We start from the raw sequence: 13,807 nt of genomic DNA on the forward strand, positions 1-13,807 counted from the left end.
AAGGTGACCTTTTAGATTCCCAAGAACATGTCAGAGCTTTTCAAAGTCCTATGGTCATCTCATTACCCAGTTTTTCTTTTAATTTTTTTGGGGGGCCCATTGTTTGTCCCAGTGTTATTCGCTGCCTCAGGTGGTCACAAAATTAACCCATTGCTTTTCATTGTTTTCCACAAATGTCTCAGGAAAAGTCTTTTGTGCACTTTGTGAGTTCTGGCAGCCTTGCAATTGGTGTCTTAAAGGGAATCGTCAGACAGGTCAAATAATGATAATTTTCTATGAATGAGGTTTTAATAACGCACTAACCCCATTCTGCCCTTCTGGTGGTGGTCAGGCTGTGGGTCTCAAGGCCGCTGCAGACGTAGAGAGGGACAGACCTAGATGGAGATAGGACAACTTAACATACCAGAAAGATGCTTTTACTGAGATTTAGCCATTTTTCTGGATTAAGTGTTCTCCAAATAAAATATAAAAAAATGTTCTCCCAATTGCTGCAAGATTTTGGTTAATTTCCACAGTTCTGAAAAAGTTGATTCTGCCCATTTTTGCCAGTTTTCTCATTGCCTTCATGAAGAAGAGAATTTTTGGAGATTCTTACTCCACTATTTTTGCTGATGTCTTTCTAGTGTACTATTTTTATTTTATTTTTATTTTTTTAGTTAAAAATACTTCTTAAAAAGTACTGTGGTAATAAAGTGATGGTGAGGGTCTCCATGGTATTTGGTACTTTACTAGTTCCCAGAAAACTTACCACATTATCATTCATCAAATCACCAGAACAGCAAATTTTTCTCCCATGGGTACAAGTTTTGTTGTTTTCTCTTCTTTATTAAATTTTTATGTTTATTAAAATGTTGTGTTCATGTATAGATTAAGAGATTTCAAGAGATATCAACAAACTGCAATGTATTTCAATCCTGATTTGAAAAAGGAAAACTAAAAAAAGTGACAATTAGGAGGGGATTTTGGAACTTGGATATTTAATGATATTGAGAATTATTGTTAATATTTTGTTGGTGGGAAAATGACATTGCAGTCACATATATTTTTTTTAATTTTCTTTTTTTTTCCTGAGAGAGGGAGAGAGAGACAGCGTGATTAGGGGAGGGGCAGAGAGAGAGAGGGAGACACAGAATCTGAAGCAGACTCCAGGCTCTGAGCTGTCAGCACAGAACCCAAAGCGGGGCTCAAACCCACAGACCATGAGATCATGGCCGGAGCCAAAATTGGATGCTTAACTGACTGAGCCACCCAGGCACCCCGCAGTCACATATAATTTTAAGAGTCCTTGTCTTTTACAGGTGCTGCCAAAATATTTACAAATAAAACTATATGATGTCCAGGAATTGCTTCAAAATAATCTGAGGAAAATAGGGAAAGTACATGGAAGTACGGATGAAGCAAGACTATGAGCTGATAATTGTCCAAACTGGATAATGGGTACAAAGGAGTCATCATACTATTCTGCTTTTTAGTGTTTGAAATTTTCCACAATAAAAGGTTTGGTGCATTGTTGTTGTTTGTGATGTTTCGTTTCTTCAAGTCTGGGCCTGCAAGGAATTTTAGCAATTTCTAGTAGGTATATCTTAAAGCAAACATTGTAAGCGGGTGATCCTTGGGTTGCATTTGGCCCATAGATATGTTTTGTTTAGCCAGCACTAATATGAATTAGTTACCAAATTTTTTTTAATATGAATTAGTTACCAAATTTTAACACTTTAAAACAGGGAAATTTCGGACAATCATCCAGATTTCAAGCTTTTCTTGAAACCATCAGAAGCTCTGGCTACACTGGACCTGCAGCCACATGGTGACAACTGACTCGACTGGAAAAGCTTCTGTACCCTTAAGAGAGGAAAGTGACTCTCCATTTGCCACTGTGCCCATTTTCCTGGCTTTCGCAGTCACCCAAAGTGTGCCATTCCTGCCTTACTGTGCTTCAAAACCTTGTTGACAATGGGAGATGACAATGAATAGTAATCAATAAACTTGAGTTTAATCAGTGTACAGTACAGCCAGACAGGTGGTTCTGAAGAACAAAAATGGTTTAAGATATAACATTTCACCCATCTACAAAGTGTTCAAAAGAGACAGGAGAACAGCTTATGCAAGATTTGATGCCAATTAGAACATTTTTTTTAAATTTTTTTTTAATGTTTTATTTATTTCTAGGAGAGAGAGACAGACAGCGTGAGCAGGGGAGGGTCAGAGAGAGAGGGAGTCACAGACTGAAACAGGCTCCAGGCTCCGAGCTGGCAGTCAGCACAGAGCCCGACGCGGGGCTCGTACCCACAAACCGCAAGATCATGACCTAAGCGAAAGTCGGACGCTCAACCGACTATGCCACCCAGGCGCCCCCAATTAGAACATTTTTAACGTGACAGTCAACCAGGTAGGCCTCAGCAGGTAGCCGGCAAAGCTAAGTCAATGACAAAACAATTGCCTTTCATTAGATAAACTATGGAAGTAGGATGCTTTAAAAAAGCAGTCAGTTCAGTTAAGGAGGCCACTTGTGATGAGCACTGGGTGCTGTATGAAAGTCCTGAATCACTGTATTGTACAAATGAAACTAATATTACATTGTAGGTTAACTAACTGGAGTTCAAATAAAAACTTTTAAAAAACCCAGTCAATTCAAATTAATCTCATGGTAAGTCTTACTAAGTTTACGACATGTGATCACTCGGAGACGTGCTTAAAATGGAAGGATTTCTGAGTGACACATGCAATCTCATTCAGCCTTCATTTCATTTCTAGCCCCTGTTGCTCCTCTCGGGACACTCTTTATGTTACAAGATACACTTCGACTGTCACTTCTCAGGAATCCTTTTCTTTTTCACTTAATTTTACTTTAGAGAGAGAGAGCAGGGGATGGGGGCAGACTGAGAAAGAAAGAATCCTAAGCAGGCTCCACACACAGCGTGGAACCTGACACGGGGTTTGATCCCACGACCCTGCGATCGTGATCTGAGCTGAAATCAAGAGTCCCACACTCAACAGACTGAGTCACCCAGGTGACCCTCAGGAATCTTTTTCTGCTTCCCACTGTTACACCCAGATCGCAGTATCCTCACCGACCAGAGACCACCAGGGAGACCGAGCACGCATGCAAAGGCAAAGGGCTTTATTACGGTTTTAAGCTCGGGCTCACAGACTTCACCAGCATATGGGTCTGTGCTGAGAGCCTCAAACAAGGGCAGAGTAGGGTTTTTATGGGGTTTGAGACGGGGGAGTTACAGAAGTTGTGGCAGGGGAACAGTGATCCAATCATAATTATTCAACATCATTGACAGCGGGTTTGACCACACACATTGTCTAGAGTATTCGTTACTTTTGGCGGGATCCAATTACAACATTTAGAGTACCTTTGAAATTCAACCAATCACAGAACGAGCCTAGGGTCTTGTTCGGCGACTAACAGGTTAACTTTAACATTAGGTAACAGGGTCCTATCTATAGTTTATCTCCAGGCCTCTCCCTTAGTAATGTGGAGGGTGGTCGCTGGCCTTTCCTGATTGGGTGTTGCAAGGGTGGTTTCTCCTGCCTTGGGCAATGTGTAACTGCCTGATAGTTTCGGGAAAGCTGAAACTCAGGCCTTCTAGTTCAGAGGGGAAACTTAAAGCCTGTCATGGAGTCAGTTTGGTTTAGACGTTTAGACTTACGGTCTTACACCACCAGATAACATGTACTCTCCCCCTTCTATATCCCAGGGACACTTAGCGTGTGATTCCCTTATGGCACAGGACCTTCCTCAGTCTTACATTAGTGATTTGTGCATTCGCCAATCCCCCTTTCCCTTGAGGAAGATATAAGTTCCTCAGTCACAGAGACCCTACAGCCAGCCTGCCTGGGTTTCAATCTCAGCCCTACCACTTGCTAGTTCTGCACAAATTACTACATCTCTCTGAGCCTCAATTTCCTCATCTATGAAATGGGGATGAAATCATTTCAACTTTATATAGAGTCATTTGGAAGATTCACTGAAGTCATACACATATAACAGGATGTTAAAATGGAAATTTAGACTGCAGGGTCTGGATAAAATAGATACAACATCTTGAAAAAAGAACTAGAGCAAGATGTATCTTTTCTTTTTAAAAAAATTATTTGTTTTTAATGTTTATTTTTGAGAGAGCTAGCAAGCAGGAGGGGGCAGAGAGAGGGAGAGAGAGAATCCCAAGCAGGCTCTGTGTTGTCAGCACGCAGCCTGATGTGGGTATCAATCTCACAAACTGTGACATCACGACCTGAGCTGAAAGCAATAGCCAGACACTTAACCGACTACACCATCCAGGCACTCCACATCTTTTTTTTTTTTTTCTTATTAAGGGTTTTTTGTTGTTGTTGTTGTTTTGTTTTTGAGAGAGAGAGAGAGAGAAAGCATGATCGGGGATGGGCAGAGGGAGAGAATCCCAAGCAGTCTCTGCTGTCAGTGCAGAGCCCCACATGGGGCTTAAACTCATGAACAACAAGATCCTGACCTGAGCCAAAATCAAGACCCAGTCACTTAACCACCTGCGCCACCCAGGGACTCCAAGATGAATCTTTTCAAAGTAGCCATCTGAAAACCAGCTCCTTGTCTATTACTGGCCGCCCCCAGCCATACCACCCTGAATGTGTCAGAAAACTAGTTCCTAAACTCCTAAGCCCTTGTCCACATGGAATATGAAAGGGTTCAAGGGCAGAGATTGAGGAATTTCTTTCAAAGTAAATTTCTTTGGAGATAATTATTCTCTGATTCTCACCCTGAGGAGAATGGGTAGAAAGAGCTTCACTACTTTCATCCTAAGTCATGAGAGGGAGGTTTTAAGGAAACCACCTATAAAGATGAATATGTACCCCTAAGTTTTAGAAGAAATCTTGTGTGTTTATTATATTTAAACTATGCAACTCTGTGAAAGAAGACAAGAGGAACCAATAGTGTGGATGTTAAAAGACAGTATGTTAGAAACATCTAAGATGTGTTAAAGATAAAGAGAATAATGGATTCTATCATTTTTTAAATGGAATAAGTGAGAGTATGTCTTATGGACAGAAAAGGATGGAAAGATGAAGTCACAGGTAGGTAATGTACCATGCCGCTTCCAGACTGACAACTACTTTACCCCTAAATTGCTCAGCCACCTGTGATACCCACTATGGTCCCACTGTGACCCATCGTGCTCTTCCCAGGATATGCACATAAAGCCCATTCCTGACACAAAACAGAGCAAAGCGAAGCAAAACAAACCATTGCTGCTCAACAGCTAACTGGCAAGCCATGGCTAAAGGCCAGCTTCAAGTGTGTCTCTGACAGAGTAAACATGTTGGCTCCAAGCACCTTTTATATGCTGAGCCCCTTTGCTCATTTTCAGATCTGGTACTTATAACCAACCACACTATCAGTGGGGAAACTGATGTTGCAAGGGGCCAGGGATAAGAGGGGACATACAAACAATGAGAAACAAAGGATTCAGATAGTGTAGTTCTTCAATTCTGCTCACATACTACCCTAAGATGTAATAAATCTGCTCACACACTACCCTAAGATGTGATAAACCTACCCATCTGTTTCTCTTTGTTCTCTGTTGTGTGTTTTAAATTGATTGAATAAATCATGCCATTTGACCATCTTATTTTCATCTCTGAATGATTCTATTTTGTAACCTCTGGGATAGCTTGTCAGATAGTGTACTACAAGTTACCTCTGAATCAAAGTAATTTCCCACATGACAGAGACACACAAAGCTGGGGTCTGCTTTCTGCCTGGAAAACCTAAAAAGTGAGGAGTGGTCTCGATGGCTACCTTAAAGGCAAGACTGAAGACACTGCTGCTATTATGTTGGACTTGACTGGCATTCCCAACATTTGTCAGGCAGATGTGGGAGGGACCTGGGATTGTGTTGACCCAGCAGCCTGGCAGGTACAGGGACATCAGTAGAAAAGGCTGGAGGTAAAATGTGGATGACCAGAAACAGAAGAATGATCTGTGAGCAATCCAAGAACAGTAGAGATGCTTCTGGTTTATCAAGGGAGCTGTTTGTGATAGATTCCACAGAAATTGAGAGAATTTTCAAAGGGCCCATAAAAGTTGGGTTCAGAGAGCACCAACTCAGATTATGAAGGGTCATAGGTGAAGTGTTTTCTGGTTCTCTTTGCCTCCCCTCCCACCTCTGGAGGATTCTGAAACCACAGTAAGCCAGGGCCAGGAGGTGGGGGGAAAACCTGGCCTTGTGGCAAGAAGAGGGAACCATCTAGTCATAGTCACTTCCTGCCCACAGCAAGCCTCACCTGGGGAAGGGAAAAGTCTTAATTTTCAATCAAGATCAGGAGCTTTACTATTACTTAAGAATGGACATTCTTCTTATTAAATTTCAATAGTCTGCCCTATGAGAAACCAGAGAAATCATGAGACTTGCCCAAATTTTCATTTAGGAGATTAGAAGAACTAGCCCCACAGAACAAAATGTAAAGGAGTAATGGAGACAAAAATAAAATTATTATCAGAATCCATAGTTCTAGCTTCCTCAATATGATATTTACATATGTAAAGTGCTTAGAACAGTACATAGCACATAATAAGTGCCAAGTAAATAATTAGCCATTCTATATTATTATTATTATTATCTAGCTATTATTATCATCATTGCCTAGCATGATGACTTGTACACAGTAAGAGCCTAATAAATGTTTTATCAAGTTAAACTGAATTCATAGGAGAGGTGATTAAACAATTTAATAGCTCTCTAAGATCTAGAGCAAAAAGTAAAGTGTCCAGAACTTTTTTGAGGATCTCTCCTGAAACCTATAGCTCATTTAAAAGGATAGAAAAGAGAATACCATAGAGCATGCAAAGGTCTTTTTTCCCCCTGCCTTATATCATAAAAACCAGACAAGCTCTGAAATAGGCTTCACATCGTCCAGAGGATCAAAGGAAACCATTTCCATCACTAGTCTTAAATTTCAAAAGCAATTTCTTAATCCCAAAAGCTGAAGTACTGGTTATTTGAGAGAAAACTAAAGAAAACAAATTGCTCATAGAGGGTGTGCCAGAACACACTTGTGGGCACCATGCAGACACATCTGCCTGGATTCCTGTGGCCTTTGTAGAGCGTAGGCATAATCCTGGGTCTCTACAGCCCATCTCCACTCTGTTTTAGAAGGCAGCTTACATCTTGCATTTGACTGTATACATATTTAAAAGAACTTAACTTATTTTCAGTGCTGACTCCCTGCATGCTATTTCCAGAGAGTGCCTTCTAGTTAGGAGGCAAAAATCATTGAGTTGGACTCTAATTTATTCCCCCGAAGGTAAGAAAGTTGCTGCAGTGTATTTTTTGCAGCATCTAAATTCTATTAAAGGAAAGGATGTTAGATGAAACTCACACAACCTTTTGAGTTTTTGTTCTTTTGTTTTTGGGGATCTGTTTTCTTGCTTCAAGGTTATTTGCCATCATATCAAATTCCACAAATTTTCTTGATTCACAGTCCATTTTTTTTTTCATCACGGTCCAAATACTGGTAAGATGATTTCACTGTCTTTCAACAATCAGCTACCCAAAAGAAGGGCTAAAGATCTATAAAGGTCCGTAGCCCTATTTTAATGCTTTAAACAAAAATTTTTAATTGAATAGTATGATAGGACTCTGACAAAACACGTTTAAGATTAATGTTTTTGTTCAGTAACCTTGCCAATGGATCATTCACAAAATTTGAACATGTAAGTATGCATTTTGATCAGCTTTCAGGATTATTTTGAGCTAACTAGCAAGGAATGTGAAACTATGTTTACTTGGTTCTTACCAGACTCTTCCTACTTAGGGAAAACCACAAAACCTTGACGAATTCATGAGGCCTGCTGAAGGCAGGAAGTGTCTGTGACAAGATGGTTCCCTCTTCTTGCCTCCAGCCCAACTTTTCCCTTCACCTTCTGGAGCTGGCTTACTGTGGTTTCAGACTCCTGCAGGGAGGGGAGGGGAGGCAAGGAGGACCTTTTTATCTATGGTCCTTTAATGGACCTAATGTGAGTTGGTGCTCTCTGAACCCAGTTCTTGTGGGTCCTTTGGAACTACTTTGGTCCTTTGTAAATTAATAACTAGGGATCTATTGCATGCATATACTTTCATATGTATCATGTGTTATTCTACAATATAACTTTGTGTATGAGAGCAAGTGGGCACAGCAAACATAACTGCATTAAATACAATGGCCTCTAAATTGTATCCAAATGTTACCAACTACCTGTGTAAATTGTTTAGTTATTAATTTTCTATCACTTCTCCTAGAGAGAAATATTTTGGGGCAATTTTTTAAAGAATTGCTCAGACCATTAAATGAAACTAAAGATAAACCCTCAGTTTCTAACAAACGCAACTTTTAAAAATTATAGATATTTTAACTGATTTTTATTGCTATTTGATATTATTTATATTTCTAATAAAAAAGGAATACAAATTTATCATAAAAATTTGAGAACTACAGAAAAGCACAAAGAAATATTATAGCTCTCATAATTCATGTTTAGTGTATTTCCATATACATGTATTTTTCTTTTTTTGCACTGATATCCTATACATACTGCTTTGTGACATGTTTCTTTTCACTTGTCATGAATGGTTTCCCATTACTTTAAAGTACAATATGCCATTATATTCTAAAATTTAGCCAATCCCCCATCATTGCAGTTATATGGTGACCATTTTCTTCATTCCAAATAACATGGGATAAATACTGATGCACATAAATCTCTTTGAACTCCTCATTGTTTCTTTAGAAATTCTAGAAATGGAAACACTGGGTTCAGGATCTGAACGTCTTCAAAGCTTACAACGGGAAATGTAATTTAGCAGGCTTGCTTTGGAATTTTACATTTCTAAAAATAGTGACTCCAATGAAATGACTGGAGTCCTATTCTGGGTGGCTTCCTTCGCAGGAATAGTCCCAAAGCTGAACTCCCCAGTACCCGGTTAGCCTATTAGGTCCCTGTGTGACGTGTTCATGCTGGCCTCTCTGCTGCAGCGGTAAGCCTGAGCTCCAGCCCTGCTGTCTCGTGCGCCAGCCACTTGACAGCCTCCACGTCTGCCCCGCTCCCATGCCAGCCAGCACAGGAACTGGAGAGATCAAACAGGTCAGCAACCCAAGATGACTCCATCCATTTCCACTTTTGCCTCTCTACTTTTCTGGGCATATGGTCTCCAGCACACTTGTGAAATGTCTCAGTCTGAACGTGAAAGACTGGGTGCCACTAAGGAGTAGCTAAATGCGTTCAAGATGAAACGAGAAAATAATATCAAGCAACACTTCTTCAGTTGCCAGATTCCATTTTCAGAGTCTCTGTTTCATATTTCCCATCAAAAACAAAGTTAGGATTTCATAGCAAAAGAGAGGAATGACTGATAATTATGAAAGATGATTTTGTGAAGAACCATATTTGACTTTGGGTGATGTTAACCAAGCTGCCGTGTTATACCATTAGTAAGGAAAAATGAAGTGACGGGGTGGGGGGGCATCAGCAACAGCCCGTCTATCGGTGGAGTTGAGGTGACAGCAATCTCCTTCATGGCACCCTTTTGAACCTGGTTAACAGTCTTTCCAAGGAACAGTCATTACTGGGCCATAAAACACTTGCCCCTAAGAGACTATAAAATAAACCCATTTTCAATGAACCACCACTGAAGGAACCAAGAATGTCAAGCCAAGGTAAAGTTTTATTCATCTGTTTGGTAGTGGAAAGATTAAAAGCAGAGTGTTTACTGCCAAAATAATTTTTTGATCACCTGCACATTTTAATTTACTGCTTATAATGATCCTTTCTGTTCACAAGTAATAATGTGTTTTGACTATCTTAGGAAAGCAGTTGTTGTAGAAAATTTATTTATACATATGTAACAGAATTTTTAAAGTCGAAGGCAAAGCAGTGTCTAACCTAAGACTTAACCTAATTTCTCACCTTGATTTTGTTAAATAAATGCATCAACTTCTGCTTCTGTGATGGAGGATTAAGTAGTTTGTACTAACTTTCCTTCAGAGGACAACTAAAAAGAATCTGGCCAAAACAATGAGAATTTTTTTTTCAAAATAGTAGAGATCTAACGAGTGACAAATTGCTTGATAATGACCCAAGTGAAGACAGAACTTAAGAGAGGTCAGTCTGTTATGAAGGTTACTATATCTCAAGAGGAATTTGCCAAGCTGTGCTTAGGACAGCCTAAGTTAGAGCATCAAAATTTAGCATCCTGAGTTATGGGGGAAGAAAGGAGAGTTATTCTTCAGGGAATATCCATATGTATCTTTTGTTTTCTTATATTATGCTCAGATATCACATTAAAACAAAAACAGATCTAAAGACTATTAAATGCTCTGCTCTGAACCATTTAGCGAATAAGAATAATAAATCACAGGGTGCTGGGTGGCTCAGTCGGTTGAGTGTCAGACTTGATTTTGGCTCAGGTCGTGATCTCACAGTTTGTGAGTTTGAGCCCCACGCTGGGCTCTTCAGTGGCAGTGCAGAGCCTGTTTGGGATTCTCTCTCTTCCTTTCTCTCTGCCACTTCCTCCCCACTTGCACACAGGCATGCTTTCTTTTTTCTCTCTCAAAATAATTGAAAATAAATTTAAAAAAAAGAATAATAAATCATATGTTCCTTAAAATCAATGGGTACATATCTATACTCTTAATTTTTCCAAATATAAAAATCGGTGTTATCTTAAGACTTATAAACATACTAATGGAATGTACATTTCTATTTCTTTACTCAATTTTTAGGGATCTAGAGATAAGACTTAGAAAGCAATAATTTTTTGTACTAGGAAATACAAGTCTAAAAATATTAAAAATCTGCTTTTAATGCTCAGTCCAAAAAAAATGAGATAATTAAAGGGCTAAGATTTCTGAGCCCAAATGCAATAAAGAATACAAGGCAATAACTGTAAGAACACAGAAAAGATTAATAAGAAATATCAATACCAAGTGTTTCCCATGTTCCCTAAAGGCAGAATTGAGGGCCTCTTATTGTTTAGATGTAACCCGTACCTCTTCACTGTCTTGTAATAAACACCACTCCTCTTCAGCTCTCGAACCATGTGGTTTAATTGGGATTGACTCCAGCTCCAGAGGTAGCTGTCTTTCAGAACAGCCCATCCCTCTGGCCAAGGGACTGATGCTGAGATGGGAAGGAAATTAACTTTGCTGTTTAGGGGAATTTAATGCACAGGATGTCTAGAAAAGAAAAACTGGGGTAAGCTATTTCACAACTTTGAGAAAAATGAGATACAATCTTCAGAAACCGAAGTACTATTGTTTTAATAACTGTTATTATGTGGAGAGGCAGTACGGTTAGAAGTCAAAAGCACAGACTATAGAGCCAGACCTGGTCTTAATCTCTTCTCTGCTTCATAACTAGCTATGTGACCTTGGGCAAGGCATTTGAGCTATTTATGACTTAGTTCCCTCATTTGTAAATGGGAGTAATAGTAAAACCCACTTAGTAAGGTTGAAGTTTAAATGAATTAATACATGAAAAGCACTTAGGATATTGGGTGGCACAGGGTAAGTGCTATATAAATGTTAGTTATAACTATTCTTATCATTGTAAGGATTAAATGAAGTAATAAACAGAAAGTGTTTAGAACAGTGCCTGACACAGAGTAAACTCTGTGTAGTAGTATCCACTATTGTGCTGATGTTGGCAGCACATATACTAAACTATTAGTCATTATTAAGACCATTCATTCACTCATGTATTCAACAAATATTTACTGAGCGCCTTTTCTGTACCAGGCCAATGTCTTCATTCTAGACCAGCAGTATCCAACAGAAATGTAATGTGAACCATAAATATAAGCCAAGTACATAATTTTAAATTTTCTAGAAGTCACATTAAAAAAAGTAAAAAGAAACAGTTAAATGTACTTTTAATAAAATATTTAGTCCAATATTCAAAATATTATAATTTCAATGTGTAATCAGTATAAAAAAATTGAGATACTTCACATCCTTTTTTTTTTTCATCTTAAGTCCTTGTAACCTAGTGTGTATTTTGTATGCAGAGTATACATCAATTCAGACTAACTACATTTCAACTACTCAACAGTCACATGTGGCTACTAGTTACAGCAGTTCTAGACACTGAAGGTCAGAGAAACAAAGGAAATGTTATAATTGTCCCCCACTCACCTTGCTACTAATTACACTATTTTTTTCCATTTGCAAAATCCCTTCACATGATTTCATTTGATAGCAATATACCTGCCTTGGAGGATGGATTAGATTTTAAGAGGTTGGAAACATTTCCATTCAGAGGAAACAGATGAATAGAAGCAACAGGACAGGAAAACAAAGGGCCTATCAGGGAATTAGAAGTCAGGGAGATAAATATGAGATGTATCAGGGAATCCTTCAGTGCCAGACCAGGGAGGCCGGGCATTATTTGTTAGGGGATAGGGAGGGGAGAAAGTGAAAGTTGTGAGCAGGAAAGAGGCAAGATTAGATTAAACTGGCAGCTATGTATACCATGAAATGGAGTGGGACAGGCTAGAGGCAGTTCATTAGGAAATCACTGCATTAAATCTCATTTAGAAATGATCAAGACCGAGAAAGAGAAAGGAAAAGATAACTCAGCAGAGTCCGGTACTTAGGAGATCCCCATGTTAGTTCCCTTTCTCCTTTGGTGACTGGGGAAGTTTTCAGAAAGATACCCACCCCCCACCCCCACAGCCAACCAACAAATATCTGTGTACCTACCATCCGCCAAGGACTATGATAGACCTTGAGATACAAGGGAACAGCCAGGTAGGGCTCCTGACCTGTCATATCTTATACTTTCTTGAGAGAGACAAAGATCAATTATCAGATAATAAAATAATTTCACATTGTGTTAGGCACCACGAATAATCATGGGGATGAGTGGCCAGGGAAAGGTACTCAGTAGTGATACTTAAACTGAATCTAAGGGACAAAGGCAGCTGATGTACAAAGAGCCAGAAGAGTGCTCCAGGTGGAAGGGAAAGCATGTGCAGAGCCTTGGAGGCCTAAGAGAACTTGGGGTGCTCAAAACACTAAAAGCACAATGTTGGTAGAGATAACATGGATGGGGATTGTAGACGATACAGTAAAAGGCGGAATCAAGTGAACAGGTCATGATGGGCCCAAAGACCAAGAAAAGGAACTGGATTTCATTTTAAGTGCAGTAAGAAAACACTAAATTTTAGTGTCTCAAAGGTTATAGACAAGGGAGTGAGAGGAATTTCATTCTAAAATCATTCTTGCTGCAGTGTGAAAAACCGCTTAAGGCTGCCAAAGGTGGATGCTGGGATTTCAGGTACAATGCAAGGAGAGTAGAGCATGTGAGATGACAACGGCAGGTTAAAAAAAGTCCTTGGTACAGTTATGATCCTTTCCAATATTTTTCCATAAACGATCCATAACTGTGCTGCAAAAATCACAAAAGAAGTAAAGTATGTTGTCTCGTCCTATTATGCACTTTGGGGGTGGGGGGGGTGAATGCTCCCAAAAAAATTCAACGTGAAATTAAATATCTATTTTAAATACTAGAACATACTTAAAATCTTCTTTTTTTTTTAGAACACACTTAAAATCTTAACCCAAACTACTAAACACCAAGATATAATTATCTCCAAAACGTAATTTTCTGCTTCATTTTAAATGAGATGACTGGTAATCTTTTCGAGATGACACAAGGCTGGAGCACTCCAGACCTGAGGGCCGGGTGGGACACAGTCATTAGGACTCCACCTAGAAAAACAGCCAGTTAAGTACAAAAGTCCTTGTGACAGGAAAGCAATTGCCACGTTCAAGGAACAGAAAGTCGCCC

The sequence above is a fragment of the Crocuta crocuta genome, unplaced genomic scaffold (assembly GCF_008692635.1).
Source record: "Crocuta crocuta isolate KB4526 unplaced genomic scaffold, BGI_CrCroc_1.0 scaffold463, whole genome shotgun sequence".
Taxonomy (NCBI): domain Eukaryota; kingdom Metazoa; phylum Chordata; class Mammalia; order Carnivora; family Hyaenidae; genus Crocuta; species Crocuta crocuta.